The sequence below is a fragment of the Rhinopithecus bieti genome, unplaced genomic scaffold (assembly GCF_001698545.2).
Source record: "Rhinopithecus bieti isolate Rb0 unplaced genomic scaffold, ASM169854v2 scaffold_27611, whole genome shotgun sequence".
Lineage (NCBI taxonomy): Eukaryota > Metazoa > Chordata > Mammalia > Primates > Cercopithecidae > Rhinopithecus > Rhinopithecus bieti.
This window is the reverse complement of record NW_016812730.1, coordinates 505,361-521,746: the sequence shown is the minus strand read 5'-3', so window position 1 is coordinate 521,746 and position 16,386 is coordinate 505,361. Positions and strand designations below refer to the sequence as shown.

General features: G+C 43.1%; 1 protein-coding gene across 3 annotated transcripts in view; it reads left to right on the top strand.

Annotated features, from left to right (window-relative positions):
• Window positions 1-11: 11 nt before the first annotated feature.
• Window positions 12-16,386, top strand: part of TBL1XR1 (TBL1X/Y related 1) — a 172,149-nt gene continuing 155,774 nt past the window's right edge. For all 3 annotated transcript variants that reach the window (XM_017896619.1, XM_017896620.1, XM_017896618.1), the window contains exon 1: window positions 12-361. The gene's annotated coding sequence lies outside the window, so the exon portion shown is untranslated. The remainder of the gene's footprint in view (window positions 362-16,386) is intronic.

Genomic DNA, 16,386 nt, shown 5'->3' with positions numbered 1-16,386 from the left:
AAGGAGCCATCATGAGGCCGACTCCTTTATAGCCTATTTTTAGCAGAGGAGAAGGAGCTTTTCGGTGTATGCTATTTTGTGAAACCTCGGGCGGCAATGGAAATCTCCCCTCCCCGGGCGCGTCCCCAGCCCGGGCGCGGCGACCCCGGCCGGCGTGCTAGGGGCTGCGGGCGGCTGTTGGGGCCGCGCGTCCGGGGCGGGGGCGCCGGGCCGGGGAGGGGCGCGCGGCAGCCGGGCCTTGCTCCGGGACGTGTTTATTTGTAACTTAGTGCTTTTTATCGTCTTAAGGAGGTATTTGGTGGAGATTCTTTGAAGTTGGGTTCAGGAGTGTAGAATTGGCAAAGTTATTGCCAGCTTCCTGGTAAGTTTTGGGTGGCACAGAGTCACGTTATTTTCTGACAGTGTAAAGGCCACGTTGTGAGGGTGGTTTCTCGGTTACTTCCTCTTTGCAACCGATTTAATTTTTTGAACAGAAGCAGACTTTTATTTAAGTGGAATATTAATCTTAAATGGCAGCTCGAGGGAAGCCATCCATGCGTTAACGTGTTTAGTATTTTTGGAAGTTCTTAATTTGCTGAAACAGGCATCACTTCGCAGTGGTAACCGGGATTAAATTTAGGTTGTGAAAATGGTGTGTTTCATGTAAAATTTGGGTTGTGGCTTTCAAAAAATGCTCTCTTTGTTGGATTGTCTAAGTGTCTCTAAGATAATTTGGTGATTACAAATGAGAAATGTTGGAAACTAGTTAGAAATTAGGTGTTCTCAATGTCTGGAGTTTACTTAAAATCTTGGACTGTGCAGGCACCGAGGGTGAAGAGTTTTAGTACCTATGTGATTTACAGTTGACTTAGGAAAGTTTACTGTTCACTTTCTTGTTTTCCAAACAGAAACCGTATGCTGATCTAAACAAGCTTGTTAATAAAATGTAGTGGGTGAAAATGACAGGTTATTTTTAGTCTGAATTTTAAGACTTAATGGTTTCTCCACCCCCCACCTCATGTAATTAAGTGATACTTCTTCCCCCTCCTTTTTTTCCTAAAGGCTCCTTCTCCAGTTTGGATAATAATAAGGCCCTCGTGGTGTCTTCATCCACTTACCTGAAACAACTTAGAATAAATAATTTCGATTACACGTTGAAGATAACAATGAGCGACTGTTTGGGTTTTCCAGTGTGATTCATTTTCATTTTTGTTAAAATGAAATGGTACATTGATGTATTTTAGTAATGCTGACTTCCTGGGATTGTATTTTAATACACCATTTTAATAAGTTTATAGTCTGAGGCACCTTTGTCTCCCCGAAAACATGGTGTATGTTGGGTGGTGTCATGGGAGTTGATGGCAAGCTTCCCAAATTGTTCAGAGTTCTAGAAATAGTTAGCATTTACCTGTGGGGGAGGGGCTGCAGGAAGAAACTATGCCTGAGAGCAGTTAGGCGTGTGATGTGTGATTAGGCTTCTCGCTCTTAAATCCAGGATTTCTTGTTTGGAATATTTTTTTTTCAGCCCTATCCTGCACTGAGATGTACGTAATCACAATCATTAAATTCATAAGTAACTATTTTTTGACGTTTGAGTTGTTAGAATCAGACCTGCAGTACAAAAAAAAAAAAAATACTGAACTGTATGTGGGATGAAAACTACGTGCCTGGGAAAAGTTTTTCCTAGTGTTAAGGAACTCAATAAAGTGACATGTTAATGGCATAAAAATTGTTGCAAAGCTCACCGTCAGTTTATAAGACATTTTTCTTTTAACATATACCAGCTTTAGGTATTAATGTGGGAGACACTGGTGGTAAATGGAGTGGCCCCTTGCAGAGATGATATTTTTGCATTGGTTGCTTCGAAGAAGTGTTAAGCATTTTAATACGTATGTCCAAGAATCTTTTTGATATTTGTATTCTCGACACCTAATTAAAGGTTTTGCATGATTGTCATGACACCAGTCTCCCGAAAGAACTAGAGGTAACTGCTTCCTGTGTTCTAGGAGCCTTTCAAGCTAACATGTAGAAAGGGCAGAAGATAATATGAACATAGGGGTTACTGATGAAATATATTAATAGACCTTTTGAATATCAACCTGTTGATTAAATCCATCAGTGCAGTATACATACAACCTTGTCAGAGGAGTAGGTGACAAAGGAAACTCCCTTGTTTGTACAATTTGTAGCAGTACTGTTACAAAGAATTTCTGACTTGACACATTTTGATGAAGTTGGTTGAAATAGTTTGTTGGGTTCGTTCAATTTTGGTGTCATTTATATAAAAAGAATAGAGAAGAATGAATGGTAGGAAGTCAGGGGAGAGGTATGGCAGAAACATTGGCATTGCTAGGACTAGAACTTGTATTTTTCTAGTGCATGTGAATTGGACTCATTTCACAACATTTACAGTATAAGTCACTGAAATGCAAAAAAGGAAAGCAGCTAACATGAGACATTTATACTTTATGCTCAGACATTCTGGTAGTAGAGGAGGGCTAGGACCCTAGAGCTATGTAGTAAAGAATTGTTGAGTATTGTTCAGTTTAGGTACCACCAAGGTTAGGTATCTCCTGCTCTGCCACCAATAGAAACCTGAAGTTAAAAAGAAAGGACTCTGTGAGAGAGCTGATACTGGAGAGATTTGGCTGTTTACCCCTCTGGGATTGGATTCGGTAAGAGTGCAATTAATTGCCCTGTTACCATAGAGCCAGAGGAGAGGGACTAGGTGCTCGGGGCTATGCTCTAGGAGGTGTGAGGTGCTTTCTATGCCGTTTATAACCCAGGCTGATCCTATGAGATAGATAGTGTTGGGCTTTTTTTGTGGATGATGAAACAGAGGTGCAAAGAAGTTAATTCACTTGTTCAAGGCCACAAAATGATTAAATGAACACTAGGATTCAAACCTGGGTCTGTCTTAGATGACTGAATCTGCAGAATTTTTCCCAGCTGTTTTGTTAGTCTTGATCTGTGTAGATATCCTTCCAAAACCTTGTGTTTCTAATCAAGTTTATGATCTATAGTTGAGCATCTGTACTAACTGGGTCAGGTGATTGCATGGTTAAATGACATTCATAGAACTCATATCATTGTGTTGAACTCCCTAGCACTATTTAATAAGATGCAGTCCTGCTGGGCACGGTGGCTCACTCCTGTAATCCCAGCACTTTGGAAGGCTGAGGCGGGCGGATCACGAGGTCGAGAGATCGAGACCATCTTGGCCAACATAGTGAAACCCCATCTTCTACGTCTCTACTAAAAATACAAAAATTAGCCGGGCATGGTGGTGGGTGCCAATAGTCCCAGCTACTCGGGAGCCTGAGGTGGGAGAATCGCTTGAACCTGGGAAGTGGAGGTTGCAGTGAGCCAAGATCATGCCATTGCACTCCACCCTGGGCGATAGAGGGAGACACCCTCTCAAAAACAAACAAAAAACTAGTGTAGGAAAAATCATTGAAGTCTTTGTGTTGTAGCATAGTGGTTACAGTGAGTTCAAACTCAGGCTCTATCCCTTACTAGTTGTGATGTTGGGGTAGTAGCTCCTCATGCGCTTTATTTATTTTTTAAATTTTTATTTTATTTTATTTTTTTGAGATGGAGTTTCACTCTGTTGCCCAGGCTGGAGTGCAGTGGTGCGATCTCGGCTCATTGCAGCCTCCACCTCCTGAGTTCAGGTAATTCTCCTGCCTCAGCCTCCCGAGTAGCTGGGATTACAGGTGTCCGCCACCACTCCTGGCTAATTTTTGTATTTTTAGTAGAGGTGGAGTTTCACCATGTTGGCCAGGCTGGTCTCGAACTGCTGACCTTAGGTAATCTGCCCGCCTCGGCCTCCCAAAGTGCTGGGATTACAGGCATGAGCCACCGCGCCCGGCCTTCACGTGTTTTAGTTTCTTCATCTGTGTAAGGGGACAGTCAACTTCATAGAGTTGAGAAGGTTGAGTTAATATGTGTGAGGTACTTAGACCGGTGGTTGACATTCTAAGAACAATGGTTGACATTCTGAGTATCCTGTAAGTTTAAGTTGCTCCTGATAGGTTTGATTTTTGAATTTCGTTTCTTTGTATTACATTATATTTACTTGTTATTTATTTTAGTAGGGGCATAATGTCACAGGAAGGATTTGATAGCTCCATTTCCTGAGTAACCTATTTGAAGTAAACTTAGTTTTTTTACTCTTAAAGTTGTGGTTTAAGACTCACATATACTATGAATAATTTACGTGATTGGTGTAGGTACAGTGGTGGATCTTTTGCATGCCTTTGTTGCTATTCTGTCATCTGGGATGGACTTCTTAAGCCTACTTGCACCATTTGAAACATTTTTCAACTTTTTTTTTTTTTTTTTTGAGACAAAATCTCGCTTTGTTGCCCAGGCTGGAGTGCAATGGCGCCATCTCCTCTCACTGCAACCTCCGCCTCCTTGGTTCAAGCGATTCTCCTGCCTCTGCCTCTTGAGTAGCTGGGATTATAGACGCGCACCACCACGCCCAGCTAATTTTTGTACTTTTAGTAGAGACGGGGTTTCACCATGTGGTCTCCATCTCTTGACCTTGTGATCCGCCCGCTTTGGCCTCCCAAAGTGCTGGGATTATAGGCGTGAGCCACCGCACCCAGCTTCAACGCTTTTTTTTTTTTTTTTTTGAGACAGTCTGGCCCTGTCGCCCAAGCTGGAGTGCAATGGCGCGATCTTGGCTCACTGCAACCTCCACCTCCTGGGTTAAAGCGATTCCCCTGCCTCAGCCTCCCAGGTAGCTGGGATTATAGGTGTCCGCCACCATGCCTGGCTAATTTCTTGTATCTTTAGTAGAGATAGGGTTCCACCATGTTGGCCAGGCTGGTCTTGAACTCCTGACCTCGTGATCCACCTGCCTTGGCCTTCCAAAGTGCTGGGATTACAGTCGTGAGCCACCATGCCAGGCAAACTCTTTAAATGAAAAGGGAATTCTTTCAAGGCTTGGGTCCTGCAGAACCTAGGGTTTGCCTTTTAGGCTGTAGTGATTACTTTGAGTAGGTGGTTTTATTTTATTTTTATTTTATTTTTCCTGACCTTTTTCCTGTGTATTCTTTTCCGTATTGTCAGCTGCTGTCAAGATAGTTGTCCTTGGAAGTTCTGTTCCTCTATGAGCCTTGTCTTATGTTCACTTCCCATTTTTAACCATACTTAATTTAGCACTACTGTTGACTAACCGTCAAAGTTCTATGTATCAGGACTACACAGGTGCTTTGACAAGTACTGTGACGGTCTGAGTGCTGATGCCCTGAATTTAACAGTGAGAAAATTGAGGCTTAGGTAGTGGGGGACAGAGCAGGAATTTAGTCCCAGTTTGTGTGAATTCTAGGCCAGTGTTGTTACCTAGCAGTCTGTCTTCTCAATGAATGAATGGTTGTAGTTCTGGATTATTAAGTTTTTATTTGGTTGCCCTGAGCAACCTTTCTTATTCATTTTACTTCTGTAACTACTGACAGTGTAATTTATTTAAAGTTCTGGTTTCATCTTGTCAGTTCCCCTGCTGGAGAACCCATAATGGATTCTCTTTGCCAACTGGGCTGAATTTATATGCTTCAGTCTGGCTTTTAAGAAGGTTCCATTCTACCTATTCAGCTTTATTTCCCACTCTTCCCCAACTGGAATTCTTGCCGGCCTCTCAAATACTGTAGTTTTTGCCGTAGTCACTACTTTGCTTTTGTGCATGCTGTTCTTCCATTTGTCCTTCTTATAGCCTAGTTTCAGTCCCCCTTCTTCCGTGAATCCTTTTCTGGCCATCCTGACTCAGGATATTTCTTCTCTGAGATTCCATTGCATTTAATGAAGATCACAAATCCCATAACTGTTTATTTTTTTGTTGCCCCAACTACAATGTTATGTTTCTTGAAGGAATGGACCTTTTTCCTTCTAGCATTTGGCAGAGTTCTTAATACCATTTTCATGTTAAAATGGATGATGAGGGCCTGTGTTAAAATGGGAGCAGCGACAGCCCTCTTCCGATGTCATGTGGCAGCATCTTCTTTTTGAGTTAGACCTTAAAGATTTAGGTATACTGTAGTCACATTTAACGGTTCATTTGAATTTAATGCTGCCAGAGTTGCAAAGGAAGAAAAACTTGTTAGTTCTTAGAGTTAGATGAACATGGATGGTTTTAGCTGTTAGTTCTTAGAGTTAGATGAACGTGGATGGTTTTGGCTGGGCACGGTGGCTCACGCCTGTAATCCGTGCACTTTGGGAGGCCCAGGCGGGTGGATCACCTGAGGTCAGGAGTTTGAGACCAGCCTGGCTAACACAAAACACGTCTCGGCCGGGCGCAGTGGCTCACGCCTGTAATCCCAGCACTTTGGGAGGCGGAGGCGGGTGGATCACCTGAGGTCAGGAGTTTGAGACCAGCCTGATCAACATGGAGAAACCCCATCTCTATGAAAAATACAAAATTAGCCAGACGTGGTGGCACATACCTTTAATTCCAGCTACTCAGGAGGCTGAGGCAGGAGAATTTCTTGAACCCAGGAGGCAGAGGTTGCAGTGAGCCGAGATCGTGCAATTGCACTCTAGCCTGGGCAACAAGAGCAAAACTCTGTCTCAAAAAAGCAACTACAACAACAACAACAAAACACATCTCTACTAAAAATACAAAAAATTAGCTGGGAGTGGTGGCGCATGCCTGTCATCCCAGCTACTCAGGAGGCTGAGGCAGGAGACTCACTTGAACCTGGGAGGCAGAAGTTGCAGTGAGCTGAGGTTGTGCCACTGCACTCCAGCCTGGGCAACAAGAACAAAAACATGGTCTCAAAAAAAAAAAAAAAAAGGAAAATGGATGGTTTTGCCCTTTTAATTCTGGAATAGTAGCCACAGGATTGGGGGAAAACCTAGTCTAGTTAGGAATTGTGTCACAGTAAGTTGACTTTATCTGGTTATATATGTGTCAGGTATAATAAGATTTTGTACTTTTTTTTTTTTTTTGAGACAGAATTTCACTCTTGTTGCCCAGGTTGGAGCGCAAGGGCACATCCTTGGCTCACCGAAACCTCCGCCTCCCAGGTTTAAGCGATTCTCCTGCCTCAGCCTCCTGAGTAGCTGGGATTACAGGCATCTGCTTACACGCCCAGCTAGGACTTGATTTTCTTAATCTGTTAGATTTTTTTCCTCATTTCCTCAGTAGTGTACGTAAGTTAAGATAGTGTTTTTAGATCTCACTGTTTTACAGCATTCTGACCGCACTGGAGTTTCATTTGAACCATTACTATTAATTTATTAACATTTAGTATAGGGTATATGTATTATACAATGTAAATTGAGTTTAATTTACCAAAAGAATGTTTCTTAACCATCTCCCTTCAGTAAGTTTTTATGGTAAGACTGTGCTATATTAGTTCCAGCCAACCAGGGTAATTGACTATAAAGGCAACTAATTTGGTGTTACATTCTTTTGAAGTTTTACTTTTTTTTTTTTTTTTTTAATTTTGAGATGAAGTCTTGCTCTGTCACCCAGGCTGAATGCCATCTCGGCTCACTGCAGTCTCCGCCCCCCGGATTCAAGCAGTTCTCCTGCCTCAGCCTCCCAAATAGCAGGGATTACAGGTGCCAGCCACCATGCCTGGCTAATTTTTTTGTAATTTTAGTAGAGATGGGGTTTTACTATGTTGGCTAGGCTGGTCTCGAACTCCTGACCTCAGGTAATCCACCCACCTCGGCCTCCCAACGTGCTGGAACTATAGGCGTGTGCCACCATTCCCAGCTAATTTTTGTATTTTTAGTGGAGATGGGATATCACCTTGTTGGCCAGGCTGGTCTTAAACTCTGGGGCTCGTGATCTGCCCGCCTTGGCTTCCCAAAGTGCACCTGGCCTGAAATTGTTATTTTTTATTTTTTATTTTTTGAGACAAAGGCTCACTATGTTGCCTAAGCTGGAGTGCAATGGCATCATTTTGGCTCACTGCAACCTCCACCGCCTGGGTTCAAGTGATTCTACTGCCTTAGCCTCCTGAGTAGCTGGGACTACAGGAACGTGCCACCCATGCCTGGCTAATTTTTTTGTATTTTTAGTATAGATAGGGTTTCATTATGTTGACCAGGCTGGTCTCCAACCCCTGACCTGGCGATCCACCCACCTCGGCCTCCTCAAGTGCTGGGATTACAGGCGTGAGCCACCGCACCTGGCCAAAATTTTTAATATTTATGTATGGAATGTAAGCTTTTCAGCATGATTTTCAATCAAACAAAATGAGTTAGATTGAAAGCTCTGCTTTCTGAGAGCTTACTGGAAGGGTCACGCTGAAAGGTTAATACATTTTAGTAAACATAGAGTACCCAGATTCAGGAGATTTATATGAAATGAATAGGTTTGAGGGATGAGGGGGGAGGAATACCTGTTGAACATTTAAACTGGGAAGCTTGCCACCTATTTTCCCCTTTATCGAAGGTTTCAGGAGGTAGAATTTAAAACAGAAAAGGGGACAAGAGTCAGAGATGGTCATACCAGTATCTTAATAGAGTAATTTCTTTTTTTTTTTTGAGAAGGAGTCTCGCTCTGTCGCCCGGACTGGAGTGCAGTGGACAGATCTCAGATCACCGAAAGATACGCCTCCCGGGTTTATGCCATTCTTCTGCCTCAGCCTCCCGAGTAGCTGGGACTACAGGTGCCCGCCACCTCGCCTGGCTAGTTTTTTGTATTTTTTTTAGTAGAGACGGGGCTTCACCGTGTTAGCCAGGATGGTCTCGATCTCCTGACGTCGTGATCCGCCCGTCTCGGCCTCCCAAAGTGCTGGGATTACAGGCTTGAGCCACTGCGCCCGGCCATTTCTTTTTTTTTTGATGGAGGTTTGCTCTTGTTTCCCAGGCTGGAGTACAGTGGTGCAATTTTGGCTCACTGCAACCTCTGCCTTCCAGATTCAAGCAGTTCTCCTGCCTCAGCCTCCTGAGTAGCTGGGATTACAGGCATGTGCCACCATGCCCACCTAATTTTGTATTTTTAGTAGAGATGGAATTTCGCCACGTTGGCCAGGATGGTTTGAACCTCTGACCTCAGGTGATCCACCTGCCTTGGCCTCCCAAAGTGCTGGTGGGATTACAGGCGTGAGCCATTGTGCCCGACCAGTAATTCTTTTTTATATGAAATTGTACTCTGAGCTGGGTGCGGTGGCTCACGCCTGTAATCCCAGCACTTTGGGAGGCCGAGGTGGGCGGATCATGAGGTCAGGAGGAGTTTGGGACCAGCCTGACCAACATGGTGAAACCCCATCTCTACTAAAAATACAAAAATTAGCCGGGCGTGGTGGCTCGTGCCTGTAATCCCAAATACTCAGCAGGCTGTGGCAGGAGAATAGCCTGAACCCAGGAGGTGGAGGTTGCCGTGAGCCGAGATCGTGCCACTGCATTCCTGCCTGGGCAATAAAGCATGAGACTCCCATCTGACACACAAAAAACGGAAATTGTACTCTGGAGTTTCAAAGCTTTTTTTTTTTTTTTTAAGTGTTAAAATTTTTGATACTTAAAATGGTGGTTTTTTTTTTTTTAACTTTTTAACAACTTAGATATCAGTCTATTTGAAGATCTTCGGTATTTTGTCTGAGATCGGATATTTTGAATCAATAAGTGCTTTTTTTCCTGATACCTTTTGTCGTTTCTCTTTTCATGTGTCTTTGTTCAGACATAGCTGGAGACAGGACAATGTAAAAGAGGACAATCCATGACTCAGTTTTTGAGTGGATGCTTTTGTTTTTTTTTCTTAGTTTGCATCTGCCTTGAATGGGTAGCATTTCTAACATTGGGTTAATATTAAGCAAACAGGTAGTTTTAAGCAATTCTTTGTAAAGCTGTGGTTACATGAATAAATCTAGCTTCTATAAATGTGTATTAAGACGGAATCAGATGAAATGTTTACCTGAAGTTCTCTTATTTGTGCAAATACTTGAATGAGTTATACTCGATACTTCAGTTTCTTTGTTAAGATTCTAGGATTCTTTTTTTTTTTTTTTTTTTGGAAGGTAGAGTCTTGTCTTTCTCTGTTGTCCAGGCTGGAGTGCAGTAGCACAATCTTGGCTCACTGCAACCTCTGCCTCCCGGGTTCAAGCGATTCTCCCTGCCTCAGTCTCCTGAGCAGCTGGGATTACAGGTGCCCGCCACCACACCTGGCTAATTTTGTATTTTTAGTAGAGATAGGGTTTTGCCATGTTGGCCAGGCTGGTCTCTAACTCCTGACTTTTTAAGTGATCTGCCAGCCTCAGCCTCCCAAAGTGCTGGGATTACAGGCGCGAGCCATCGTGCCTGGCCAGGATTTCAATTTCATGAGTTTTAGGGGGATCTACGTGGAAAATTTTTTTAGAATATTTAAGTACTAAAAATCTACAACCTTTCATAGAATAATAGTCTGGAAAGTATCTGACATGAGCATAAGCAAACATCTTGCCAGATGGGGTATAGTAATAGCGTATTTTGGTAGTTACCTTCAACTGTGAATAGAACACAGTTTACAGGTTAGGGAGAGGTGTTTTATTCTTTTCCTTTAATTTGAACAGGCTAATTGGGAAGAGTATACACTAATCTTGTTGTTACATTTTTGTTTAGTGGCTATCATATGTCATTAAACTCACAGTATAAGGCAATTGACTCATGTGCTTTGGGTTTCTGAAATAAGGTAATGAGAATAGATAATGAATTTCTTTATCCTTTTTTTCCTTTTTTTGCAATTACCTTTTTATGGGGTAGAACTTATTAAAAATAAGGATTTTAGGATACTATTTATAGCTGTGGCATGTTCCTTGGTATTGATTCATATGAAAATGTAATATGATACGTGCTTAAGGTTATTCCCCTAGTAAAATGATGGGTTTTCTTTAAATTACTGTTCTCTGTCCTCTTTAGTAACTAATATACATTCGTAAAATTATAGACTGGGGTCAGGAGTACAGTCTGTTATTGTATTGTGTTCTTGTGCCAAAAAACCCCAGGTGTATCACGGGAATACATCTTTGACCTTGGACTTCTGTGAGTCCTGCTAGCAGGTCACTAGTGTTGACACCTGGTGAGAGATGTCTTTGTGTGAATTGTTTGTTTGTTTGTTTATTTATTTATTAATTTATTTATTTGAGGCAGGGTCTTGCTCTGTCATCCAGGCTGGAATGCAGTGGTGTGAACATGACTCACTTTAGCCTCCAACTCCTGGGCTTAAGCAGTTCTCCCACCTCAGCCTCCTGAGTAGATAGGACTGCAGACAAGCAGCACCATGCCCAGCCAATTTATTTATTTTTAATTTTTTGTAGAGACAGGATCTCACTATGTTGCCCAGGCTAGTCTCGAACTTCTGGGCTCAAGCGGTCCTCCTGCCTCCCGAAGTGTTGGGATTATTGGTGTAAGCTGCTGCACCCAGCCAATGCTTCTTTTATATATTTATTTAGATTTGGTGTTTGATTTTTTGCTAATATTTAAAGGACCTTCTCAAAGATACTTTTAAATGAAAAGACAAAGGGTTAGAAAATACCATATGGTTGGCTGCTGTTTTTTGTTTGTTTGTTTGGAGACAGTCTCGTTCTGTCACCCAGACTGGAGTGCATTGGTGTGATCTCGGATCACGGCGACCTCTGCCTCTTGGGTCCAAGTGATGCTCCTGCCTCAGTCTCCCAAGTAGCTGGGATTACAGGCTCGTGCCACCATGCTCGGCTAATTTTTTTGTACTTAAGTAGAAACGAGGTTTCGCCATGTTGGCCAGGCTGGTCTGGAACTCCTGACCTCGAGGCATCTGGTTAAGCTTTTAAAATCTGTATTTCTTTGGATTTGGATAGAATGGTCAAAAGAAGGGGGAAAACGATGTTAATTTCTCTTGTGCTTTTCAGTTAGTCCTTAAAAAGCTGAAACTTTATTTCTGTAAACACTTATTTTCATTTTTCAGAGTTGGTGACAGAATTAGAGTAGTTGTATGATTAACAAGTGTTGTTTCTGTTTCATGACTGGATCATTAGACTAGTGGTGAACCAGTGATGATTTTTTTTTTTTTAAGCCACAGTCTTGCTCTGTCTTATCCAGTCTGGAGTGCAGTGGTGCGATCTTGGCTTACTGCAGCCTCCGCCTCCAAGGTTCAAGTGATTCTCCTGTCCCAGCCTCCCGAGTAGCTGAGACTACAGGTGTGCGCCACCAAACCTGGCTAATTTTGTATTTTTAGTGCAGACGGGATTTCAACATGTTGGACAAACTGGTCTTGAACTCCTGACCTAAGGTGATCCACTGGCCCTGGCCTCCCAAAGTGCTGAGATTACAGGCGTGAGCCACTGCACCTGGGAAACTGGTGAATTTTGAATCCTATCCAAGCCTGATACTTAGAAAATAATTTAGTGCAAACTTTTAGGAGATTTTGGTTGTCCAGAAGTACATACATTTTGTTTTATTTCAAAGGTATTGCTTTGCCAAGGGTTTGGACATTAGGTGAATATTGGGGTTCTCGTAGTTGATTTTAATAATTATAGTATTTGGCACAATGGAATTTGTGGAACTATGGCTTCTGATACTGCACAGATCCTCTCATGACTTACTTAGATGTATGTGTTATTGATGTCAAGGTGACAGATACATTCGATTTTGATGCTATTTTTGGTTGCAGTTGGTGCCTTTGGTAATTGTGTCACTTGCAGCTCTTCATTGGCTATTTAGTTTACCAGTAAAGGGGCTTGCCTTCTAGTTGTGCTTATTTTCAACTTCAGCTGGAGCAACCTTAGAGAAAGGGAGCACCTGTTTTTGTGCACAGAACTCTGCTGCACTGTGACTTGACACTAGCCTTCCTTTGAGGGCAGTGGTGTGGCCCTCTTCTCAGCAGTAACAGGAGACTAGGTAGGAGAATCTTAGTCTCATTTTTGGCAGTGAACTCTCAGTATGTTACTGTGGTGAAGAGCTGGTCTCGAACTCCTGACTTCAGGTGAACCACTTGCCTCGGCCTCCCGAAGTGCTGGGATTACAGGCTTGAGCCACCGCTCCCGGCCTATTAGATGTTTCAAGAAAAAAAAAAAAAAAAAAAGAAAAGATTTGTACTTTTCTTAAAAATAAAGTTTTTTGTCCGGGTGCAGTGGCTCATGCCTGTAATCCCAGCACTTTGGGAGGCTGAGGTGGGTGGATCACCTGAGGTCAGGAGTTTGAGAAAAAAATTCACAGGGTGTGGTGGCGGGCACCTGTAATCCCAGCTATGGAGGCTTGAGGCAGGAGAATCACTTGAACCTGGGAGACAGAGGTTGCACTGAGCCAAGATGGTGCCACTGCACTCTAGTCTGGGTGAAAGAGTGAAACTCCGTCTCAAAAAAATTTTTGCTTTCTGGAGTGGAATCCCTACTTTTCTCCAGGCAACACTGCTCTGGTTGACAACTGACAACTGCTTTGATCAGTCACTTCAAATATATATGTTAAATGTTATACAAACGTTAACATGGATTCTCACTAAAAATCCATATGGCACAACACAGGGTATGTAGACATGCAAAAATAACTGAAAGGTTTTCAGGAACTTATGCACACATATTTTCTACACTCTTCATTTAAAAGCATGCATTTATAAACCTGAATGAATTTTATTACTTTTATTCAGTGAATTTAGAAAATACTCGTTCAAAGGAGTATAGAATTGTATTTTTCTACTTTTATGGATTTAGAGTCAGTACTCAATGAGAAACATCGATGTTCTGAATGATAGAGCATGGATGAGTTACATTTATTGGTGCTAATGTCTTTAGGTTGTCTTCTGAAGCTGTATGAGGATTCTGAAGTTCTGGTGCCTCGATTTTGTAAGGCATACATAAGAAGTAAGATACAAATGATAAGGAATTTTGATTGCTCTTAAAGGTAAATTTAAGTGTTTTGGAGGGAAAAATCTGAACAGCTGTGACTTAGGAACCCTGAATGCTTCTCATAAAGGATGGTAATTAGAGACAGAAGAATGACCATTATATAAAGTTTCTTACATCCCATTAGAGAAGAAGTTTGGATAATTATATTGTTTTAAAAAAATGTACATGCCGTAACATGTTGCCTGCATGAAGTTACACTATTTGATTGGAGATTAAGCATTAAGCCTCTTTCCGTGACAGTCTTAAAATTAATATCCTTGCCTGTGGTGACCACTAGTCATCTGTTTCTAGCACAGGCCTCTCCTTGATTGAGAGTTATTTGTTGCCTCATTTCACTAGGCAGATCCTTCCTTGAAGACAGGTGTCTGTCACCCATCTTGACCCTCAGCATCTGGTACAGTGCCTGGCACTCTTTAGCCTTTCCCTTGTTGATTTGAATCCCATGAGGCTCTGACTGAGGTATAGGTTTGCTAGTACAATAGACTCTTGTTGCTTTTGTGGGTGATTCACATATACAAAACTGGAAAGGAGATACATCCAGTTTCACAAATTAATTGTCCTTTGGGCTTACTGTGTTCCTGCTGTCAGAGTTTTTTTCTTTTTCTTTTTTTCTTTTTTTTGAGACGGAGTCTTGCTCTGTTGCCCAGGCTGGAGTGCAGTGATACAATCTCAGCTCACTGCAAGCTCCGCCTCCTGGGTTCACACCATCCTCCTGCCTCAGCCTCCCAAGTAGCTGGGACTACAGGCACCTGCCACCACGCCTGGCTAATTTTTTTGTATATTTAGTAGAGACGGGGTTTCACTGTGCTAGCCAGGGTTGTCTTGCACTCCTGACCTCGTGATCCACCCAGCTTGGCCTCCCAAAGTGCTGGAATTACAGGTGTGAGCCACCACGCCCAGCTGAATTTTTTTCTTTTTTTGAGACAGGATCTTACTCTGTCACCCAGGCTGAGGGCAGTGGCACAGTCATGGCTCACTGAAGTCCTGACCTCCCTGGGCTCAGGTGATCCTCTTACCTCAGCCTCCTGTCTGGGACTGCAGGTACACGCCACCATTCCCGGCTCATTTTTGCGTGTTTTGGTAGCGACGGGGTCTCACTATGTTGTCCAGACTGGTCTTAAACTCCTGGGCTCAAGTGATCCACCTGCTGTGGCTTCCCAAACTGCTGGGATAACAGGCATGAGCCAGCGGGACTGGCTGTGCTGTAAGAATTTTGAGGGTCTATCCTGCTGTTTGGTTTTGTCATCTGCAGAATCCTATTGGCTTGATAACAGTATAGTACTTGCTAGGAGAAACAAGGAATATACTCAAAATATGGGTAAAAGATTCAAAGACCTTGCTTGGCCTGACCGTAGCAGTTAAACCTGAATTGGGGTGTTGTTTGGACTTGCCCACTTCTTCCTGATATTTATGTACTCTGCAGTCTCTTTAGACCCTTCGTCATGTGTTCCCTTTGTTTTTTTCCCCTAACTTGAACCCTTACTTTTACCTGATACTGAAATACGATTCTTGCCTTTTTTTCTGATTCATGGTCTTGCATACCCAGTCCATACATCTACTGTTGCCCTTCTCTTTGACTGTGGTTTTCCCTCAGAGGTCAAAGGATGTGTACACTCTGTGCCCTTTGTCTCTTTAAACCAGTTGCACAAGTGATTCTGCGGCTCAGATTGGTTGTTTCCGACCTCCTTCTCTCCTGATCTGCTATCACGATCTAGTATGGGGACATCTTGCATTTTCCTGTGTTTTCTACTGTTGAATCTAGGCTGGCAGGGGTGTTAGTTTTTTTTTTTTTTTCTTTTAAGGCAAAGTTTGGCTCTGTCACTCAGGCTGGAGTGCGGTGGCGTGCTCTTGGCTCACTGTAACCTCCACCTCCCAAGTTCAGGCGATTCTCGTGCCTCAGCCTCCTGAGTTGCTGGGATTACAGGCGTATGCCACCATGCTTGGCTAATTTTTGTATTACTAGTAGGGATGAGGTTTCACCATGTTGGCCAGGCTGGTCTGGAACACCTGGCCTCAAGCTATCCACCCGCCTTGGCCTCCCAGAGTGCTGAGATTACACCTGTGCCAGTTCAGGTTTTCATTTAATGACAAATGAGTTGTGACAATACAGAGTTGGAAAATATAGGAGGTTCAGTGTTGGAAGAAATAGGAGTAGGTGATGGCAACACTGAGTTGTCAGAGTGAGCTGGGGCAACATCCTCTACTTCTAGCTAACTGATGAAAATATCCAGGATAGCAGGTCTGGGGCCCAGTGCCATGGGTCACACCTCTAATCCTAGCACTTGGTTGGATCACCTGAGGTCAGGAGTTCAAGATGAGGCTGGCCAACATGTTGAAACCCTGTCTCTACTAAAAATACAAAAAAATGCCGGGTGCGGTGGCTCAAGCCTGTAATCCCAGCACTTTGGGAGGCCGAGACGGGCGGATCACGAGGTCAGGAGATCGAGACCATCCTGGCTAACATGGTGAAACCCCGTCTCTACTAAAAAATACAAAAAACTAGCCGGGCAAGGTGGTGGGTGCCTGTAGTCCCAGCTACTCGGGAGGCTGAGGCAGGAGAATGGTGTAAACCCGGGAAGTGGAGCTTGCAGTGAGC